Genomic DNA, 13,531 nt, shown 5'->3' with positions numbered 1-13,531 from the left:
CAAATTTGGTCCTCATTTGCCGAAGTTATCGAGTTTCAAATTTTGAAAAGTCAAAAAAGTTGCGTGTTTGAGCACATAAAGTACTATTTTTCTTGGAAGTTCAACAAGATGCAATTCTGATGTGTTGAGACATCTTCAAAATCTCGTCGAGCTGATTAATTTGACACTTTGTTTAACAAATTTGGTCCTCATTTGCCGAAGTTATCGAGTTTCAAATTTTGAAAAGTCAAAAAAGTTGCGTGTTTGAGCACATAAAGTACTATTTTTCTTGGAAGTTCAACAAGATGCAATTCTGATGTGTTGTGACATCTTCAAAATCTCGTCGAGCTGATTAATTTGACACTTTGTTTAACAAATTTGGTCCTCATTTGCCGAAGTTATCGAGTTTCAAATTTTGAAAAGTCAAAAAAGTTGCGTGTTTGAGCACATAAAGTACTATTTTTCTTGGAAGTTCAACAAGATGCAATTCTGATGTGTTGTGACATCTTCAAAATCTCGTCGAGCTGATTAATTCGACACTTTGTTTAACAAATTTGGTCCTCATTTGCCGATGTTATGGAGCTTCAAAATTTGAAAAGTCACACAAGTTGTGTGTTTGAGCACATAAAGTACTATTTTTCTTGGAAGTTCAACAAGATGCAATTCTGATGTGTTGTGACATCTTCAATATCTCGTCGAGCTGATTAATGTGACACTGTGTTTAACAAATTTGGTCCTCATTTGCCGATGTTATCGAGCTTCAAAATTTGAAAAGTCACACAAGTTGTGTATTTGAGCACATAAAGTACTATTTTTCTTGGAAGTTCAACAAGATGCAATTCTGATGTGTTGTGTCATGTTAAAGATCTCGTCGAGCTGATTAATTTGACACTTTGTTTAAGGAATTTGGTGCTCATATGCCGAAGTTATCGAGCTTCAAAATTTGAAAAGTCACACAAGTTGTGTGTTTGTGCACATAAAGTACTATTTTTCTTGGAAGTTCAACAAGATGCAATTCTGATGTGTTGTGACATCTTCAAAATCTCGTCGAGCTGATTAATTTGACACTTTGTTTAACAAATTTGGTCCTCATTTGCCGAAGTTATCGAGTTTCAAATTTTGAAAAGTCAAAAAAGTTGCGTGTTTGAGCACATAAAGTACAATTTTTCTTGGAAGTTCAACAAGATGCAATTCTGATGTGTTGAGACATCTTCAAAATCTCGTCGAGCTGATTAATTTGACACTTTGTTTAACAAATTTGGTCCTCATTTGCCGAAGTTATCGAGTTTCAAATTTTGAAAAGTCAAAAAAGTTGCGTGTTTGAGCACATAAAGTACTATTTTTCTTGGAAAGTCAACAAGATGCAATTCTGATGTGTTGTGTCATGTTAAAGATCTCGTCGAGCTGATTAATTTGACACTTTGTTTAACAAATTTGGTCCTCATTTGCCGATGTAATCGAGCTTCAAAATTTGAAAAGTCACACAAGTTGTGTATTTGAGCACATAAAGTACTATTTTTCTTGGAAGTTCAACAAGATGCAATTCTGATGTGTTGTGACATCTTCAAAATCTCGTCGAGCTGATTAATTTGACACTTTGTTTAACAAATTTGGTCCTCATTTGCCGAAGTTATCGAGTTTCAAATTTTGAAAAGTCAAAAAAGTTGCGTGTTTGAGCACATAAAGTACTATTTTTCTTGGAAGTTCAACAAGATGCAATTCTGATGTGTTGAGACATCTTCAAAATCTCGTCGAGCTGATTAATTTGACACTTTGTTTAACAAATTTGGTCCTCATTTGCCGAAGTTATCGAGTTTCAAATTTTGAAAAGTCAAAAAAGTTGCGTGTTTGAGCACATAAAGTACAATTTTTCTTGGAAGTTCAACAAGATGCAATTCTGATGTGTTGAGACATCTTCAAAATCTCGTCGAGCTGATTAATTTGACACTTTGTTTAACAAATTTGGTCCTAATTTGCCGATGTTATGGAGCTTCAAAATTTGAAAAGTCACACAAGTTGTGTGTTTGAGCACATAAAGTACTATTTTTCTTGGAAAGTCAACAAGATGCAATCATGATGTGTTGTGACATCTTCAAAATCTCGTTGAGGTGTTTAATTTGACACTTTGTTTAACAAATTTGGTCCACATTTGCCGAAGTTATCGAGCTTCAAAGTTTGAAAAGTCACAAAAGTTGTGTGTTTGAGCATATAAAGTACTGTTTTTTTTGGAAAGTCAACAAGATGCAATTCTGATGTGTTGTGACATCTTCAAAATCTCGTCGAGCTGATTAATTTGACACTTTGTTTAACAAATTTGGTCCACATTTGCCGAAGTTATCGAGCTTCAAACTTTGAAAAGCACAAAAGTTGTGTGTTTGAACACATAAAGTACTGTTTTTCTTGGAAAGTCAACAAGATGCAATTATGATGTGTTGTGACATCTTCAAAATCATGTCGAGATAATTAATTTGACACTTTGTTATACAAATGTGGTCCACATTTGCCGATGTTATCGAGCTTCAAAGTTTGAAAAGTCACAAAAGTTGTGTGTTTGAGCACATAAAGTTCTATTTTTCTTAGAAATTCAACAAGATGCAATCATGATGTGTTGTGACATCTTCAAAATCTCGTCGAGCTGATTAATTTGACACTTTGTTTAACAAATTTGGTCCTCATTTGCCGAAGTTATCGAGTTTCAAATTTTGAAAAGTCAAAAAAGTTGCGTGTTTGAGCACATTAATTACTATTTTTCTTGGAAGTTCAACAAGATGCAATTCTGATGTGTTGTGACATCTTCAAAATCTCGTCGAGCTGATTAATTTGACACTTTGTTTAACAAATTTGGTCCACATTTGCCGAAGTTATCGAGCTTCAAAGTTTGAAAAGTCACGAAAGTTGTGTGTTTGAACACATAAAGTACTGTTTTTCTTGGAAAGTCAACAAGATGCAATTATGATGTGTTGTGACATCTTCAAAATCATGTCGAGATAATTAATTTGACACTTTGTTATACAAATGTGGTCCACATTTGCCGATGTTATCGAGCTTCAAAGTTTGAAAAGTCACACAAGTTGTGTATTTGAGCACATAAAGTACTATTTTTCTTGGAAGTTCAACAAGATGCAATTCTGATGTGTTGTGTCATGTTAAAGATCTCGTCGAGCTGATTAATGTGACACTTTGTTTAACAAATTTGGTCCTCATTTGCCGAAGTTATCGAGTTTCAAATTTTGAAAAGTCAAAAAAGTTGCGTGTTTGAGCACATAAAGTACTATTTTTCTTGGAAGTTCAACAAGATGCAATTCTGATGTGTTGTGACATCTTCAAAATCTCGTCGAGCTGATTAATTCGACACTTTGTTTAACAAATTTGGTCCTCATTTGCCGATGTTATGGAGCTTCAAAATTTGAAAAGTCACACAAGTTGTGTGTTTGAGCACATAAAGTACTATTTTTCTTGGAAGTTCAACAAGATGCAATTCTGATGTGTTGTGACATCTTCAATATCTCGTCGAGCTGATTAATGTGACACTGTGTTTAACAAATTTGGTCCTCATTTGCCGATGTTATCGAGCTTCAAAATTTGAAAAGTCACACAAGTTGTGTATTTGAGCACATAAAGTACTATTTTTCTTGGAAGTTCAACAAGATGCAATTCTGATGTGTTGTGTCATGTTAAAGATCTCGTCGAGCTGATTAATTTGACACTTTGTTTAAGGAATTTGGTGCTCATATGCCGAAGTTATCGAGCTTCAAAATTTGAAAAGTCACACAAGTTGTGTGTTTGTGCACATAAAGTACTATTTTTCTTGGAAGTTCAACAAGATGCAATTCTGATGTGTTGTGACATCTTCAAAATCTCGTCGAGCTGATTAATTTGACACTTTGTTTAACAAATTTGGTCCTCATTTGCCGAAGTTATCGAGTTTCAAATTTTGAAAAGTCAAAAAAGTTGCGTGTTTGAGCACATAAAGTACAATTTTTCTTGGAAGTTCAACAAGATGCAATTCTGATGTGTTGAGACATCTTCAAAATCTCGTCGAGCTGATTAATTTGACACTTTGTTTAACAAATTTGGTCCTCATTTGCCGAAGTTATCGAGTTTCAAATTTTGAAAAGTCAAAAAAGTTGCGTGTTTGAGCACATAAAGTACTATTTTTCTTGGAAAGTCAACAAGATGCAATTCTGATGTGTTGTGTCATGTTAAAGATCTCGTCGAGCTGATTAATTTGACACTTTGTTTAACAAATTTGGTCCTCATTTGCCGATGTAATCGAGCTTCAAAATTTGAAAAGTCACACAAGTTGTGTATTTGAGCACATAAAGTACTATTTTTCTTGGAAGTTCAACAAGATGCAATTCTGATGTGTTGTGACATCTTCAAAATCTCGTCGAGCTGATTAATTTGACACTTTGTTTAACAAATTTGGTCCTCATTTGCCGAAGTTATCGAGTTTCAAATTTTGAAAAGTCAAAAAAGTTGCGTGTTTGAGCACATAAAGTACTATTTTTCTTGGAAGTTCAACAAGATGCAATTCTGATGTGTTGAGACATCTTCAAAATCTCGTCGAGCTGATTAATTTGACACTTTGTTTAACAAATTTGGTCCTCATTTGCCGAAGTTATCGAGTTTCAAATTTTGAAAAGTCAAAAAAGTTGCGTGTTTGAGCACATAAAGTACAATTTTTCTTGGAAGTTCAACAAGATGCAATTCTGATGTGTTGAGACATCTTCAAAATCTCGTCGAGCTGATTAATTTGACACTTTGTTTAACAAATTTGGTCCTAATTTGCCGATGTTATGGAGCTTCAAAATTTGAAAAGTCACACAAGTTGTGTGTTTGAGCACATAAAGTACTATTTTTCTTGGAAAGTCAACAAGATGCAATCATGATGTGTTGTGACATCTTCAAAATCTCGTTGAGGTGTTTAATTTGACACTTTGTTTAACAAATTTGGTCCACATTTGCCGAAGTTATCGAGCTTCAAAGTTTGAAAAGTCACAAAAGTTGTGTGTTTGAGCATATAAAGTACTGTTTTTTTTGGAAAGTCAACAAGATGCAATTCTGATGTGTTGTGACATCTTCAAAATCTCGTCGAGCTGATTAATTTGACACTTTGTTTAACAAATTTGGTCCACATTTGCCGAAGTTATCGAGCTTCAAACTTTGAAAAGCACAAAAGTTGTGTGTTTGAACACATAAAGTACTGTTTTTCTTGGAAAGTCAACAAGATGCAATTATGATGTGTTGTGACATCTTCAAAATCATGTCGAGATAATTAATTTGACACTTTGTTATACAAATGTGGTCCACATTTGCCGATGTTATCGAGCTTCAAAGTTTGAAAAGTCACAAAAGTTGTGTGTTTGAGCACATAAAGTTCTATTTTTCTTAGAAATTCAACAAGATGCAATCATGATGTGTTGTGACATCTTCAAAATCTCGTCGAGCTGATTAATTTGACACTTTGTTTAACAAATTTGGTCCTCATTTGCCGAAGTTATCGAGTTTCAAATTTTGAAAAGTCAAAAAAGTTGCGTGTTTGAGCACATTAATTACTATTTTTCTTGGAAGTTCAACAAGATGCAATTCTGATGTGTTGTGACATCTTCAAAATCTCGTCGAGCTGATTAATTTGACACTTTGTTTAACAAATTTGGTCCACATTTGCCGAAGTTATCGAGCTTCAAAGTTTGAAAAGTCACGAAAGTTGTGTGTTTGAACACATAAAGTACTGTTTTTCTTGGAAAGTCAACAAGATGCAATTATGATGTGTTGTGACATCTTCAAAATCATGTCGAGATAATTAATTTGACACTTTGTTATACAAATGTGGTCCACATTTGCCGATGTTATCGAGCTTCAAAGTTTGAAAAGTCACACAAGTTGTGTATTTGAGCACATAAAGTACTATTTTTCTTGGAAGTTCAACAAGATGCAATTCTGATGTGTTGTGTCATGTTAAAGATCTCGTCGAGCTGATTAATGTGACACTTTGTTTAACAAATTTGGTCCTCATTTGCCGAAGTTATCGAGTTTCAAATTTTGAAAAGTCAAAAAAGTTGCGTGTTTGAGCACATAAAGTACTATTTTTCTTGGAAGTTCAACAAGATGCAATTCTGATGTGTTGTGACATCTTCAAAATCTCGTCGAGCTGATTAATTTGACACTTTGTTTAACAAATTTGGTCCTCATTTGCCGATGTTATGGAGCTTCAAAATTTGAAAAGTCACACAAGTTGTGTGTTTGAGCACATAAAGTACTATTTTTCTTGGAAGTTCAACAAGATGCAATTCTGATGTGTTGTGACATCTTCAATATCTCGTCGAGCTGATTAATGTGACACTGTGTTTAACAAATTTGGTCCTCATTTGCCGATGTTATCGAGCTTCAAAATTTGAAAAGTCACACAAGTTGTGTATTTGAGCACATAAAGTACTATTTTTCTTGGAAGTTCAACAAGATGCAATTCTGATGTGTTGTGACATCTTCAAAATCTCGTCGAGCTGATTAATTTGACACTTTGTTTAACAAATTTGGTCCTCATTTGCCGAAGTTATCGAGTTTCAAATTTTGAAAAGTCAAAAAAGTTGCGTGTTTGAGCACATAAAGTACTATTTTTCTTGGAAGTTCAACAAGATGCAATTCTGATGTGTTGAGACATCTTCAAAATCTCGTCGAGCTGATTAATTTGACACTTTGTTTAACAAATTTGGTCCTCATTTGCCGAAGTTATCGAGTTTCAAATTTTGAAAAGTCAAAAAAGTTGCGTGTTTGAGCACATAAAGTACAATTTTTCTTGGAAGTTCAACAAGATGCAATTCTGATGTGTTGAGACATCTTCAAAATCTCGTCGAGCTGATTAATTTGACACTTTGTTTAACAAATTTGGTCCTCATTTGCCGAAGTTATCGAGTTTCAAATTTTGAAAAGTCAAAAAAGTTGCGTGTTTGAGCACATAAAGTACTATTTTTCTTGGAAGTTCAACAAGATGCAATTCTGATGTGTTGAGACATCTTCAAAATCTCGTCGAGCTGATTAATTTGACACTTTGTTTAACAAATTTGGTCCTCATTTGCCGAAGTTATCGAGTTTCAAATTTTGAAAAGTCAAAAAAGTTGCGTGTTTGAGCACATTAATTACTATTTTTCTTGGAAGTTCAACAAGATGCAATTCTGATGTGTTGTGACATCTTCAAAATCTCGTCGAGCTGATTAATTTGACACTTTGTTTAACAAATTTGGTCCTCATTTGCCGAAGTTATCGAGTTTCAAATTTTGAAAAGTCAAAAAAGTTGCGTGTTTGAGCACATTAATTACTATTTTTCTTGGAAGTTCAACAAGATGCAATTCTGATGTGTTGTGACATCTTCAAAATCTCGTCGAGCTGATTAATTTGACACTTTGTTTAACAAATTTGGTCCTAATTTGCCGATGTTATGGAGCTTCAAAATTTGAAAAGTCACAAAAGTTGTGTGTTTGAGCACATAAAGTACTGTTTTTTTGGAAAGTCAACAAGATGCAATCATGATGTGTTGTGACATCTTCAAAATCTTGTCGCGCTAATTAATTTGACACTTTGTTTAAAAAATTTGGCCACATTTGCCGAAGTTATCGAGCTTCAAACTTTGAAAAGCACAAAAGTTGTGTGTTTGAGCACATAAAGTACTATTTTTCTTGGAAATTCAACAAGATGCAATCATGATGTGTTGTGACATCTTCAAAATCTCGTTGAGGTGTTTAATTTGACACTTTGTTTAACAAATTTGGTCCACATTTGCCGAAGTTATCGAGCTTCAAAGTGTGAAAAGTCACAAAAGTTGTGTGTTTGAGCACATAAAGTACTGTTTTTCTTGGAAAGTCAACAAGATGCAATCATGATGTGTTGTGACATCTTCAAAATCTTGTCGAGATAATTAATTTGACACTTTGTTATACAAATGTGGTCCACATTTGCCGATGTTATCGAGCTTCAAAGTTTGAAAAGTCACAAAAGTTGTGTGTTTGAGCACATAAAGTTCTATTTTTCTTAGAAATTCAACAAGATGCAATCATGATGTGTTGTGACATCTTCAAAATCTTGTCGAGCTGAGTAATTGGAAATTTTGTTTAACAAATTTGGTCCACATTTGCCGAAGTTATCGAGCTTCAAAGTTTGAAAAGCACAAAAGTTGTGTGTTTGAGCACAAAAAGTACTATTTTTCTTGGAAAGCCAACAAGATGCAATCATGATGTGTTGGGACATCTTCAAAATCTTGTCGAGCTGAGTACTTGGAAATTTTGTTTAACAAATTTCGTCCACATTTGCCGAAGTTATCGAGCTTCAAAGTTTGAAAAGTCACAAAAGTTGTGTGTTTGAGCACATAAAGTACTATTTTTCTTGGAAAGTCAACAAGAAGCAATCATGATGTGTTATGACATCTTCAAAATCTTGTCGAGCTAATTAATTTGACACTTTGTTTAACAAATTCGGTGCACATTTGCCGAAGTTATCGAGCTTCAAAGTTTGAAAAGTCACAAAAGTTGTGTGTTTGAGCACATAAAGTACTGTTTTTTTTGGAAAGTCAACAAGATGCAATCATGATGTGTTGTGACATCTTCAAAATCTTGTCGAGCTGAGTAATTGGAAATTTTGTTTAACAAATTTGGTCCACATTTGCCGAAGTTATCGAGCTTCAAAGTTTGAAAAGTCACAAAAGTTGTGTGTTTGAGCACATAAAGTACTGTTTTTTTTGGAAAGTCAACAAGATGCAATCATGATGTGTTGTGACATCTTCAAAATCTTGTCGAGCTGAGTAATTGGAAATTTTGTTTAACAAATTTGGTCCACATTTGCCGAAGTTATCGAGCTTCAAAGTTTGAAAAGTCACAAAAGTTGTGTGTTTGAGCACATAAAGTACTGTTTTTTTTGGAAAGTCAACAAGATGCAATCATGATGTGTTGTGACATCTTCAAAATCTTGTCGAGATAATTAATTTGACACTTTGTTATACAAATGTGGTCCACATTTGCCGATGTTATCGAGCTTCAAAGTTTGAAAAGTCACAAAAGTTGTGTGTTTGAGCACATAAAGTACTGTTTTTTTTGGAAAGTCAACAAGATGCAATCATGATATGTTGTGACATCTTCAAAATCTTGTCGAGCTGAGTAATTGGAAATTTTGTTTAACAAATTTGGTCCACATTTGCCGAAGTTATCGAGCTTCAAAGTTTGAAAAGTCACAAAAGTTGTGAGTTTGAGCACATAAAGTTCTATTTTTCTTGGAAATTCAACAAGATGCAATCATGCTGTGTTGTGACATCTTCAAAATCTCGTTGAGGTTTTTACTTTGACACTTTGTTTAACAAATTTGGTCCACATTTGCCGAAGTTATCGAGCTTCAAAGTTTGAAAAGTCACAAAAGTTGTGTGTTTGAGCACATAAAGTACTGTTTTTTTTGGAAAGTCAACAAGATGCAATCATGATGTGTTGTGACATCTTCAAAATCTTGTCGAGCTGAGTAATTGGAAATTTTGTTTAACAAATTTGGTCCACATTTGCCGAAGTTATCGAGCTTCAAAGTTTGAAAAGTCACAAAAGTTGTGTGTTTGAGCACATAAAGTACTGTTTTTTTTGGAAAGTCAACAAGATGCAATCATGATGTGTTGTGACATCTTCAAAATCTTGTCGAGCTGAGTAATTGGAAATTTTGTTTAACAAATTTGGTCCACATTTGCCGAAGTTATCGAGCTTCAAAGTTTGAAAAGTCACAAAAGTTGTGTGTTTGAGCACATAAAGTACTGTTTTTTTTGGAAAGTCAACAAGATGCAATCATGATGTGTTGTGACATCTTCAAAATCTTGTCGAGCTGAGTAATTGGAAATTTTGTTTAACAAATTTGGTCCACATTTGCCGAAGTTATCGAGCTTCAAAGTTTGAAAAGTCACAAAAGTTGTGTGTTTGAGCACATAAAGTACTGTTTTTTTTGGAAAGTCAACAAGATGCAATCATGATGTGTTATGACATCTTCAAAATCTTGTCGAGATAATTAATTTGACACTTTGTTATACAAATGTGGTCCACATTTGCCGATGTTATCGAGCTTCAAAGTTTGAAAAGTCACAAAAGTTGTGTGTTTGAGCACATAAAGTACTGTTTTTTTTGGAAAGTCAACAAGATGCAATCATGATATGTTGTGACATCTTCAAAATCTTGTCGAGATAATTAATTTGACACTTTGTTATACAAATGTGGTCCACATTTGCCGATGTTATCGAGCTTCAAAGTTTGAAAAGTCACAAAAGTTGTGTGTTTGAGCACATAAAGTACTGTTTTTTTTGGAAAGTCAACAAGATGCAATCATGATGTGTTATGACATCTTCAAAATCTTGTCGAGATAATTAATTTGACACTTTGTTATACAAATGTGGTCCACATTTGCCGATGTTATCGAGCTTCAAAGTTTGAAAAGTCACAAAAGTTGTGTGTTTGAGCACATAAAGTACTGTTTTTTTTGGAAAGTCAACAAGATGCAATCATGATATGTTGTGACATCTTCAAAATCTTGTCGAGATAATTAATTTGACACTTTGTTATACAAATGTGGTCCACATTTGCCGATGTTATCGAGCTTCAAAGTTTGAAAAGTCACAAAAGTTGTGTGTTTGAGCACATAAAGTACTGTTTTTTTTGGAAAGTCAACAAGATGCAATCATGATATGTTGTGACATCTTCAAAATCTTGTCGAGATAATTAATTTGACACTTTGTTATACAAATGTGGTCCACATTTGCCGATGTTATCGAGCTTCAAAGTTTGAAAAGTCACAAAAGTTGTGTGTTTGAGCACATAAAGTACTGTTTTTTTTGGAAAGTCAACAAGATGCAATCATGATATGTTGTGACATCTTCAAAATCTTGTCGAGCTGAGTAATTGGAAATTTTGTTTAACAAATTTGGTCCACATTTGCCGAAGTTATCGAGCTTCAAAGTTTGAAAAGTCACAAAAGTTGTGAGTTTGAGCACATAAAGTTCTATTTTTCTTGGAAATTCAACAAGATGCAATCATGCTGTGTTGTGACATCTTCAAAATCTCGTTGAGGTTTTTAATTTGACACTCTGTTTAACAAATTTGGTCCACATTTGCCGAAGTTATCGAGCTTCAAAGTTTGAAAAGTCACAAAAGTTGTGTGTTTGAGCACATAAAGTACTGTTTTTTTTGGAAAGTCAACAAGATGCAATCATGATATGTTGTGACATCTTCAAAATCTTGTCGAGCTGAGTAATTGGAAATTTTGTTTAACAAATTTGGTCCACATTTGCCGAAGTTATCGAGCTTCAAAGTTTGAAAAGTCACAAAAGTTGTGTGTTTGAGCACATAAAGTACTGTTTTTTTTGGAAAGTCAACAAGATGCAATCATGATGTGTTATGACATCTTCAAAATCTTGTCGAGATAATTAATTTGACACTTTGTTATACAAATGTGGTCCACATTTGCCGATGTTATCGAGCTTCAAAGTTTGAAAAGTCACAAAAGTTGTGTGTTTGAGCACATAAAGTTCTATTTTTCTTGGAAATTCAACAAGATGCAATCATGATGTGTTGTGACATCTTCAAAATCTTGTCGAGCTAAGTAATTGGAAACTTTGTTTGACAAATTTCGTCCACATTTGCCGAAGTTATCGAGCTTCAAAGTTTGAAAAGTCACAAAAGTTGTGTGTTTGAGCACATAAAGTACTGTTTTTTTTGGAAAGTCAACAAGATGCAATCATGATGTGTTATGACATCTTCAAAATCTTGTCGAGATAATTAATTTGACACTTTGTTATACAAATGTGGTCCACATTTGCCGATGTTATCGAGCTTCAAAGTTTGAAAAGTCACAAAAGTTGTGTGTTTGAGCACATAAAGTTCTATTTTTCTTGGAAATTCAACAAGATGCAATCATGATGTGTTGTGACATCTTCAAAATCTTGTCGAGCTGAGTAATTGGAAATTTTGTTTAACAAATTTGGTCCACATTTGCCGAAGTTATCGAGCTTCAAAGTTTGAAAAGTCACAAAAGTTGTGTGTTTGAGCACATAAAGTACTGTTTTTTTTGGAAAGTCAACAAGATGCAATCATGATATGTTGTGACATCTTCAAAATCTTGTCGAGATAATTAATTTGACACTTTGTTATACAAATGTGGTCCACATTTGCCGATGTTATCGAGCTTCAAAGTTTGAAAAGTAACAAAAGTTGTGTGTTTGAGCACATAAAGTACTGTTTTTTTTGGAAAGTCAACAAGATGCAATCATGATATGTTGTGACATCTTCAAAATCTTGTCGAGCTGAGTAATTGGAAATTTTGTTTAACAAATTTGGTCCACATTTGCCGAAGTTATCGAGCTTCAAAGTTTGAAAAGTCACAAAAGTTGTGAGTTTGAGCACATAAAGTTCTATTTTTCTTGGAAATTCAACAAGATGCAATCATGCTGTGTTGTGACATCTTCAAAATCTCGTTGAGGTTTTTAATTTGACACTTTGTTTAACAAAGTTGGTCCACATTTGCCGAAGTTATCGAGCTTCAAAGTTTGAAAAGTCACAAAAGTTGTGTGTTTGAGCACATAAAGTACTGTTTTTTTTGGAAAGTCAACAAGATGCAATCATGATGTGTTATGACATCTTCAAAATCTTGTCGAGATAATTAATTTGACACTTTGTTATACAAATGTGGTCCACATTTGCCGATGTTATCGAGCTTCAAAGTTTGAAAAGTAACAAAAGTTGTGTGTTTGAGCACATAAAGTACTGTTTTTTTTGGAAAGTCAACAAGATGCAATCATGATATGTTGTGACATCTTCAAAATCTTGTCGAGCTGAGTAATTGGAAATTTTGTTTAACAAATTTGGTCCACATTTGCCGAAGTTATCGAGCTTCAAAGTTTGAAAAGTCACAAAAGTTGTGAGTTTGAGCACATAAAGTTCTATTTTTCTTGGAAATTCAACAAGATGCAATCATGCTGTGTTGTGACATCTTCAAAATCTCGTTGAGGTTTTTAATTTGACACTTTGTTTAACAAAGTTGGTCCACATTTGCCGAAGTTATCGAGCTTCAAAGTTTGAAAAGTCACAAAAGTTGTGTGTTTGAGCACATAAAGTACTGTTTTTTTTGGAAAGTCAACAAGATGCAATCATGATGTGTTATGACATCTTCAAAATCTTGTCGAGATAATTAATTTGACACTTTGTTATACAAATGTGATCCACATTTGCCGATGTTATCGAGCTTCAAAGTTTGAAAAGTCACAAAAGTTGTGTGTTTGAGCACATAAAGTACTGTTTTTTTTGGAAAGTCAACAAGATGCAATCATGATGTGTTATGACATCTTCAAAATCTTGTCGAGATAATTAATTTGACACTTTGTTATACAAATGTGGTCCACATTTGCCGATGTTATCGAGCTTCAAAGTTTGAAAAGTCACAAAAGTTTTGTGTTTGAGCACATAAAGTACTGTTTTTTTTGGAAAGTCAACAAGATGCAATCATGATGTGTTATGACATCTTCAAAATCTTGTCGAGATAATTAATT

Source organism: Euwallacea fornicatus, unplaced genomic scaffold (genome assembly GCF_040115645.1).
Source record: "Euwallacea fornicatus isolate EFF26 unplaced genomic scaffold, ASM4011564v1 scaffold_56, whole genome shotgun sequence".
NCBI classification, from domain to species: Eukaryota; Metazoa; Arthropoda; class Insecta; order Coleoptera; family Curculionidae; genus Euwallacea; species Euwallacea fornicatus.
This window is presented reverse-complemented; position numbering follows the sequence as displayed.